General features: G+C 41.6%; 1 protein-coding gene across 1 annotated transcript in view; it reads left to right on the top strand.

Annotated features, from left to right (window-relative positions):
• Positions 1 to 5,056: 5,056 nt before the first annotated feature.
• The window catches only part of LOC123956482 (nuclear factor 7, brain-like), a 23,930-nt gene continuing 18,925 nt past the window's right edge, over positions 5,057 to 10,061 (top strand). Inside the window, exon 1 of the mRNA XM_046028692.1 lies at positions 5,057 to 5,569. The gene's annotated coding sequence lies outside the window, so the exon portion shown is untranslated. The remainder of the gene's footprint in view (positions 5,570 to 10,061) is intronic.

Consider the following 10,061-nt stretch of genomic DNA (forward strand, 5'->3'; position numbering starts at 1 on the left):
ATTTAGATGAAATATGTGATGCGGAAATATGCAGACGATTTTGAGCATTAAACTGGTAATTTCCTGCATTCTGGAGACATTTCTGCTCCAGTTTATGGTGGAAATGTCTTTTTTATATGAGGGAAAACTATATTACATTGCATGTTTTCTTATTGTGCAAATCAGCTTTTTCCCAAAGCATTTTCATTTGTTAGTTAACATTTGGTGCAAGCTATTTTTCAGAACGTTTTTAACAAATGCTTTCAAAAAGTGAAAGTGAAGTCAGTTCCAGCCACAGCTGTTTAGTAAAGTTTGATGCTGTTCTGATGCTTCTGATTGGTTCTCTGTCTGAATTTGCAGCACCACCATCTGCCACTTAAACTGCCTCTCAAGCTTTTGAAAATGGTTAACAGTTGAAAAAACATTTAGATTCTTTTTTTTTTAAATTTGATCTAAAAATAAATGCATAACAAGATGCAAACTTATTTCCATTGTGGTCCTCCTTGTAGTCTGATAAAGATGGCAAGGCAAGCTACAGATGAGTAAAGGTACCCTGTACAATCAACCCTTACAATAAAAGAAAAAAAAAAGACCCATTAGCCCTCATTTATCAATCTTGCGTAGAAACAGGCATATTTTTGTGCGTTAGATTATGCTTACACTGTTCTCAGCGCCTGATTTATCAGTGAGAGTGTACCCTGGCGTTTCAGGTGTTGATAAATGCGGCGGCTGAAAACGTGCGTAATTTAAATGAAACGCCCCCAATTATGGAAGCTTCAGGAGGCCGCACCCACGGCAGGGACTGACGGAATACGTACATGGTTTGGAGCAGGAAATCCACAAATTAAAACTTAAGAAACAAAATATTATGTTGTTTTGACAGATTTAAATAAAGATTAAATAAAAAAAGTTAAATAATAATAAATAAAGTTTAGTTTCACTACTAGAGCCCATTCCCGGCAAAAATGTTCAAAAATATTGTGCATTTTAATATTAGGAGATTTGTCTTTTGGAAACAATTTAATACTTTTTTATTCGATGATTTAAACTGGACACATTTTTGACAAAAAGTTCAACGCGCTTAAAACTGGACACGAGCAGTCAGATGAGCCATAAACAGTTCAGGTCCAGCCGGAGAGCCAGTGCTGGAGTCAGGGGGACAACCGCGCGCTCAGCCCCAGAGGAGGATGCGCTCATCCCGGAGGAGCAGGGCACGAGCCAAAAGCCTCTCGCTGAGCGTTTACTTTGATGAACGGAGGACATACGGACAGATACGGGGCGGTGTACCACCAGCGTGCAAAGCAAGCTTTCATAATGTTTTGTGGCTTTGGGAAACAGTGCTCTGCGCTGTCCTGGGACTATTACGCACGGACACGGGTCTGGACGCGCACGGACTTGGATCTGACCATCCTCGGTGAGTGCTCACTGTAACTTTTCTTTTATGTTCAGAGTGAAACATTGTCCAAACACAATGATGAGCTGCACCACGTCTGTACCACCTGTTTGTGGAGCGCGTTCCGTGCAAACTAGAAGTTTTTGTCTGTTCCTAGAATTATAAATTGGCTACTTGTGGTGCTCCAAGAGATATATTTAGCACTGCTAAAACGCCCGTCAAAGTTAAGTCCCAAATAAGCTCCAAACGAAAGTATGTTGCTCTGATAAAAAAAAGCTGCTCCATCACCTCCGGGACTGGGCTTTAGGCACTGACCCAGGACTCTCACATGAACCGGGATCAGCGTGGTGCTCGCTGTTGCTGTCATAATATAAAGTTTGTCTTATAATAAATGCAGGGCTTTGTGCGCGACATGTCTGTGCCAGCCTCACCTAAAGGGCGTGCGGCTGTGTCCATTTCGGCAGCCAGTCTCAGCGCTTCAAGCCATCCGCTCATGTTCTATGTTGTTTGTATGCAGTATTTATTACCTTACAACATTTTTTGCTCATAGCCTTTTCATTTGAAGGTACACATTTTATTAACAGCAAACCCAAATAAAAGGCAACTAAAGCTACGATAAAATAGTCCAAATACAAATCAAAGCATGTTTTGACAGCTCAAATATTATCTAGGCTGTATAAAGTCCGTGTTGCTCAAATATAAACACCAAAATTAATGTTTCAAACGTTGTTTCTGTTACGGTGGGTCATGATATATCATATTTTAGTTTGTCAGTGCGTTTTGTGGTGTTAGGAATTGTTTTTCTGCGCATTTCGGCTCTAACTCAAAACTTGCGTACATGTACAACACCTCCTGAGCTGGCGTAGGAGGTGAGCGTGCCGTACGCCACACTGATAAATCTCAAAGTCACCGTGGTTTTGGGTGTACGCCAGGTGTACGCTGGAAATTTGGTGTACGCACTTTTCATAAATGAGGGCCATTGTCACAAACTGGCTCAAGGGTCATGGCAAAAGAGGGAACGAGGGAGCATAAATGACCAAAAGTGATTTATTTAACAAAAGAGTGAACTAAACATAACTATTTAAATGTACAAGGTGTGTCGCTGTAACATAAATAACTCAAAGCAGGACGTGGCAGTCGGGGTGGTCAGGCCATGGTTGACGTCTGGATTGCAGAGAAGGCAGAAGAGATAGTAGTTTGACCAAGTGGAACTTTATCCTCTGGCTTACAGGTCCAAGGTGCACCGGATCAGCAATCACCTCAACAGAACAAAGATGGTTAACAATGGTGAGGTATCACTCAGAGTGATGCCTCACTGGATCACACCATCACAAAATCCAAATACCAATAAAATAAACACAAATACATGCATTACAATAATAAGTATTCCTTAAGACTATATAAAAACTAAATCTAATTAGCATTTAACAACCATTCACCACATGCTTGATTAAAACAGCGATCTGCCTTAACTTAATCCAAACTGGGAGTTTGTTCCATTCCAATGCTGCCGTGTACAAAAAGGTGTTTTGCCCAGAACAGCTCTTAAATCTACAAGGTACTATGTCTGTGGCACTGCCTCTAGTTGAGAAGCTATGAGAATTCTTAATATGCTTTAAAAAAATCTTTAAAATACCTTTAATTCATTCCTATGCAAAATCTTTCGTGGTAATCTCAGTTTCAACTGCCTCACCCTGTTTTTGACTGTCATTCATTAGAAATTTTGAAAAGTAATTAAATGTGATAAGTTAAATTACTTTGATAGAGTACTTGAAATAGTTAAAGTAGGCTACTATAACATAGGGTAACTTGTAATCTGTAACCTATTACATTTCCAACACTGCCAACTCTTACAGCAGTTAAGTTTTTGTGGAATGTTTCCATTTATAAAATGCATGTGCAAGAAAAACAGTCTACATTGGTCTCTAATTTATTAATGCTTAGCAAATACTTTTCAATAATCAGAACCATCATTCATTTAGAACAATTATGGTAGGTTGTAGTCTTTACTCGCACACTGTGCTCATAAATCATTTTTCCACTAACCATGGATTTATTTTTTTGGGAGATATGCGAGTGAAATACTCTGTAGAGCCCTGCATCATCCATCCTGCTTCCCTGTGCTGGACTCTTTGATTGCATGAGAAAAACATAATGTAATAAATATGACAAACAATAATACATATTCTAATTCTATCTCTACATGTGAAGGCCTACTCGGCCCTGCACACTGCCCCTGTATCTGTCACTGTTTCTTCTGGTTCCATTGTCCTTCTCCTCCTGCAGCTCCTCCTCCTCATCAACATGACTGAGGTCATCATCACCCTGTCCCTCTGCATCACCTCCACTGACCTTAACAGCTAATATAGATGGGGTGCTTAGATGAAATTTAGAAATCGCCCCTGCTGTCTACTGATTGTTTTCATTTGCATTTTAGCTGTTCAATCATCTGTCAGGCAACTATTGAAGTGGGAAACTTTAAAGGACAATAAACTGTTAAACGGCTCGCATCTCTGGTCCTCATACTTTAACTGGTGTGCCAGAAGCTCTATACATTATCCAGCTTAATCAAAAGCAAGTTTCTACATTACCGATTTATTTTTAGTAATGCGTGGTCCTGTTCCGGTTCAACGATGTGCGAGTGACGAGGGGAGAACAAAAATGTCCCGTCTTGGTTCAGACAGCGGAGCCTCCCTCTTGTTATTTTGGTAACCACATAAAAAGTATAGGCGAACTAACCGCTCGGTTACACTAGTAACTTAGCTTGTTTCTTATTTTACCGTTTTAATTATACTTCATTATCCATCTTAAGTGTCACTCACTTATTGAATCTGCCTCCTTCAGTTCTGTTCACACTCACAGACCTAACGTAGGTGTGTTATGTGTTGCAAACACGTCAGCGTGCCCCGCTTCTTTTAATATGGGTATTTCATCTGCTGTGCATCAGGTTAGAAACAACTGTACAACATGGTTATTTCTATGGAACGCAATTTGCTTTTCTGGTTGATTATCTGTAATTTAGCATTTTCTGTATAATTCATTTATTTGCTTTTTAAATCTCCATGAATGTAGGCCTATTTATAAGATCACTTTAAAATATCAGCTTGCTGCCTATTGTTGCCTGTATCTTTTATTATGGACCTGTAGCCAACCAAACCACTTGCTTTGCAGTAGCACAGGCAGCTAAGACAGTCTGATTATTCCTAAAGCATCTAAATAATCTTTAAAACGCAAAGAATTATTGTGGCAGTAACATGGAGCAGCTCCTTGTTGAAGCAGGTAAACCTGCATACAGAGGAAGCTGTGCATCATGCCTAAAGCCCAACAGGCCTGCCCTCTCTCCCCCTCTCCCCCTGAGAAAAGGGCAAAAGAGCACGACGAGTGTTACTTTGTGGCTGTAACAACGCTGTTGACACATTATAGGCTACAGATAACCTGCAACCCCTGCTGGAGCCTGAGAACTACACAACGATCAGTATTTAATGTTTAATTAGGCTATAATCAAAACTCATGTTAGGTCTAATCTACGGGACAAACCGGAAAGGGGTCGGGACAACTGCTTGTAATTCGGGACTGTCCCGGATTTTTCGGGACGTCTGGTCACCCTAGAACCAACACAGTGCGCATGTGTGCAGACACAAACTCCACCATTAGTCTCTCCAGCTGTTAGAGCCGACTGACAGCTGGATCACATATTTCCTCATTCCTTCTCTCCCCGCATGGTCTCCTTGCGTCTCTCCGTGCATCCCCTGGGCGGAACTAAAGCAAGGATTGGGCATATTCGTTCCGCAGTAGCCGACGTGAGGCTCCGCATGAATAAAAAATCGTCATCAGAGCGGGTACGCGTAGGGTCTGCGCTGATGTCCGCGTGCCTCTCCTTTTTTTATGACCGCTACGCTACCAGGGCATCAACCGATCTACTCCAGAAAGTTGTTTAAACAGAAGTAGTCCGCATCCGTGTGGTCCGCAGCTGTCCGTGTACGCGTCAGCTCCGATATACGCAAGGAAAAGAGGCAAGTAAGGGAAACGTGGATGCAATTAAGCGACTTGAGAAGCACCCACAGACTGAAAATCAGATGATCAGATTCACCTTCAGACCAAACTAACAACTTCCCCTGAGTGAGTTCAGCTACAGGAGAGAAAAGTGGAAAACTACAACACTGCTGCTTCAACCTGCTGACGCTCCACACACTGAAGGTGAGTTTGACTAAATCCTTACATTAAAGTAGAGGAGGGGGAGGGGGGGGGGGCATGACTCACTCAGGCATGTGATTAGCAAAGGACAAAAAAGCAGGAAGATATACTGAGACTCCCCCCCCCCACACACACACACACCACGATCAAACTATCGGCGGCTCAAGTTTAGCATATAGATGGTAAAGATGGATGAAGGCCTATACTCACTTTTGTTCTCTTCGCCCTCCATTATCATGTATTCCGCCGTTTTTTTGGCATCTATCGTCTCCTGTACCGTTTGTCCTACAAACTTGGTTTCAACTTGAAACTGTACATCTTCTTCATGAGATGGGCACTATTACCTGTGTTGCTGATATCTTTAAAGGTTGATTTTATATTAATATTTTTATGCATTTTAAAATGAATGGGTTCCTATGGGACTCCTCTTCCAACCCAGTGGGGGCGGAGCTAGACTCCCATGATGAATGGCAGTGAAGAAAGTTTTGCTAAACTTTTCTAATAAGTCTCCTATTTGTTTGAAATACAAAACAAATACTTTGTGATTTATGTATTTGTTAAATGTATCTGCTTAGAAAATAGTGTTTTTTGTTGGTAATTGTCTTTCTTGTGGTGGTTTATTATTGAAACCAGGAGTGAAGTTCATTTGATAAGAATGGCTGCATTTTTAAATAAGCTGCAGCCAGGTTTCAGTGGACTGTAGGAATAATGTTTGATTGTCTTCCTATTTGCTATTTCAGTTTGCATTGTCTTCCCTAATTGTGGTGTTGATCTGTGCTGTATTTTTATGTGCCCAGCTGCTCAAGCTGTAACTCAAGTGACCCTAACAATAGCTGAAAAGCTTAATTTTTAAGGCAAATGCACTTCACCTTCAACAATACTTCAAAAAGCAGTGTGATCCAATAGCGTAGTGGGAAAGAGATAGTCTTCAGAGTACCACTTCATGCTCCAGACATTGATTTGATTCGCAATATTAATATATTATAGCTTGTGAATTTATACTGTTTGTTGTTAGAAGTACTTACTGACTTGCAGTGGTTACTTTCATAACTCTATGTTGTTAGTCTTTCTAAGTGTAATCATTGTTTACATGAAATTAAGTCTTTCACAGGACAATTCTTTAACTGGTTAGTTCTTCTTGATTTACAGCAGTTTAGACGCTTCTAGGCGTATTACTGCCCTCCGCAGCAAGTCACTATAATGAAAACGTTGTTGCTTCAAATTTTCTTATATAGCCCTGTATCATGTAAGAACTGTAATACTACTTTGACAATCAAGTGGAGGTTCTCATTTTGACTAAATAAAGATTTAACTGAAACTTGTTAGTTTTTTCTTCATCAGCATTCATATCAAATGAAACAGGCACTTCACTCCTGGTTTCAATAGTAAACCACCACAAGAAAGACAATTACCAACAAAAAACACTATTATCTAAGCAGACATGTTTAACAAAAACATAATAAAATAACATTTGTATTTCGAACAAATACGAGACTTATTATTAGCAAATTTTAACAAAACTTTCTTCCACCAGAAGCCATTTGATAAAATTTTGTCCCAGGATCGCCCATTTGATAGGATTTTGGCTTTTAGTTGTTTTATTCCGGAAAGTGTATGAAATCCATCACCAAAATAGTCATGCGTTCAGTCACTATGTTACTTATGGATGGAATTATAGTAAAAATAAATGATTTCCCTTTTTGCTGAGGACCCCCTGGACCCCCCTAAATCCCCCCTCAACAACCAAGAAGGTCTGTATGAAGTTATTTAAACACGTGATTTAATTAAATTATTTTAGTCTATATCAACGTGATAATGGCATTTGTGATTATAGCTAAAGTGTATTTATTAATTTTTCATTACAAAGGTGGTGAGGGATCATACTATGTAAATTGATCTTGTTACAATAACAATTTTGAAGGACTCATTTGTTTTTGAAATACAGTTCAAAAGGCAACTTGAGTTGTCCTGAAACAGCGGATGGGGAAGACAGGGAGAGATCCGCTACACCACGATCAATATCTGGATCGGATGAACTGTCATGTAGCAGTATCCCCGCTGTACAGCAACTACAAAGGAGCACATCTAGATCTGGATCGCCGGCCCTATTAGTATCTGGCAGTGGTGAAAAGTAACGAAGTACAAGTACTTCCTTACTGTACTTGGGTAGTTTTTTTTGGTATCTGTACTTTACTTGAGTATTTTTAGTTGTTGCAACTTTCACTTTGCTACATTTTAAAGCCAAATATCCTACTTTTTACTCCATGAGACCTCGTTACATCAGTATTAGTATGCAGCGCACCTGAGTGGAGCAGCATTGAAAAACAAATGTAAAACTGATAAAGGCATACGCAGTGATAGAAATCAAGTCACTCTCGCACAGAGCTGGACGGCCCCGCCTGACTCTCATGTCAAAGGTGAAAGCGAGTGTTTACAACTATGATGAAAGGATGAATGGAGACTTTCCTTCTGTCACGATCGTGGTGTGGAGGCAGGTTGGAGGACCCAAACGCAGGACTCAGAGCGGAGCAGGTATAGTTCAACAAAGGGTTTTAATATAACCAAAAGCGAGCACACTTACAGATGAGTGGCTGAATAACAGAAATCCAAAATCCAAAAGTACAGGGAGGCAAGACAAGCAAGGCTGGTTACAGGCAGGCAGTGAGTACACGCACGACAGACTGGGGGGTAACATGAACAATGACCGGACAAAGACAAGACAGAAACACCAGGTATATATACACAGGGACTAACGAGCAGGGCGGGAGCAACACAGGTGACAGACATGAGACTAACGAGGCAGAGAGAGAGAGCAGAGGAAAACAGAAAGACTTGACCTGACAAGCAGACCTGGGGCAGAGTGAATAAGCGAGAACACAGAACTAGAACACAGTACAGAGCTTAACAGAGAACACAAGACCCGGAGTAAACACTAAAGACATGAACTAACGTACAAGACCAAGAACATGACATGGAATCAAAGACTAACTAAATAACAGATAATGAACTGACCACACAATAACTCAGAGGAACTCAAAACACAACAGACTACATGGCAGATACTGGACACCAGACAGGACAGAACCCAAAACTCAACATACTAAGGCAGATACCAAACCCAAAAGTGCAACACAAAGGATGGCCAACCAGCACAGCGTGACAGTACCCCCCCACCGACTAGCATCTCCAGATGGTCAACCAAAAGACAGACCGACCCGAACGCAGCACAAACAACAAAGTCCAGGCCGACCAGGGTGGGCGGAGGGAGGACAGGAGGTGGGCCAGAAAAACAATACCTAGACAGGCCAGGGATTAGACAGGGAATTCTCCGGCGGGTGGCCTGAGGGCAGAGCAGGGGGTCATATGGTCCAGGAGGAAGACAAAAACAGGCAAATCAGGGTTAGGGAACAAAACAGTCAGGGGGAACCACCCAACAGGCAGATCATGCCCAGGAAACAGGGCAGGTAAGGCGCTTGGCCTAACATGCAGGGCAGAGCAGAGGGTCAGAACAGTTCGGGAGGCCGACCAGGAGGTCGTTTGAGCAGGCCAGGAGGGTAACGGAGAACACACAGTCCTCCATGCATGCCAAAGTTAGTCAAGGAGTTCCTCAAGGATCTGTCCTTGGACCAATCCTCTTCACTTTATATATGCTTCCTTTAGGCAATATTATCAGGAAATATTCCATAAGCTTTTATTGTTATGCAGATGATACTCAGTTATATCTATCAATCAAACCAGATGAAACTCATCAGTTAGCTAAACTTCAAATGTGCCTTCAGGATGTTAAAACCTGGATGACCTGTAATTTTCTAATGTTAAACTCAGATAAAACTATTACTACTGTTATTGTTCTGTGGCCTAAGCACCTCCGTGATGCATTATCTAAAGATATAGTTTCCCTTGATGGCATCGCCCTGGCCTCCAGCACCACTGTGAGGAATCTTGGAGTTATCTTTGATCAGGACATGTCGTTCAAGTCTCACATTAAGCAAATTTCAAGGACCGCCTTTTTTCACCTGCGTAATATTGCGAAAATCAGGAACATCATGTCTAAAAATGATGCAGAAAAAGTAGTCCATGCATTTGTTACTTCTAGGCTGGATTACTGCAATTCCTTATTATCAGGCTGCTCGAAAAAGTCCGTTAAGACTCTTCAGCTAATCCAGAATGCTGCAGCACGTGTTCTGACAGGAACGTCTCGGGTTACGTATGTAACCCTGGTTCCCCGAGAAGGGGAACGAGACACTGCGTCGGTTACGACACTATGGGAACGCCTCTAGGCGTAGCAGGTCTGAACGTGAATGAAATCACTCCAATCCTATTGGCTTGTTGCTAGAACGGTAAGGTGTGACGGAATAACCGGAGGAGTATAAAGCACACCTGTACACACTCATCATTAGCTTAAACTATGAAGCAGGCGCTTCAGGCGGGGAGAGAGGTGCGGCGGGCCGACGCAGTGTCTCGTTCCCCTTCTCGGGGAACCAGGGTTACATAC

Source organism: Micropterus dolomieu, linkage group LG18 (assembly GCF_021292245.1).
Source record: "Micropterus dolomieu isolate WLL.071019.BEF.003 ecotype Adirondacks linkage group LG18, ASM2129224v1, whole genome shotgun sequence".
Classification (NCBI taxonomy): domain Eukaryota; kingdom Metazoa; phylum Chordata; class Actinopteri; order Centrarchiformes; family Centrarchidae; genus Micropterus; species Micropterus dolomieu.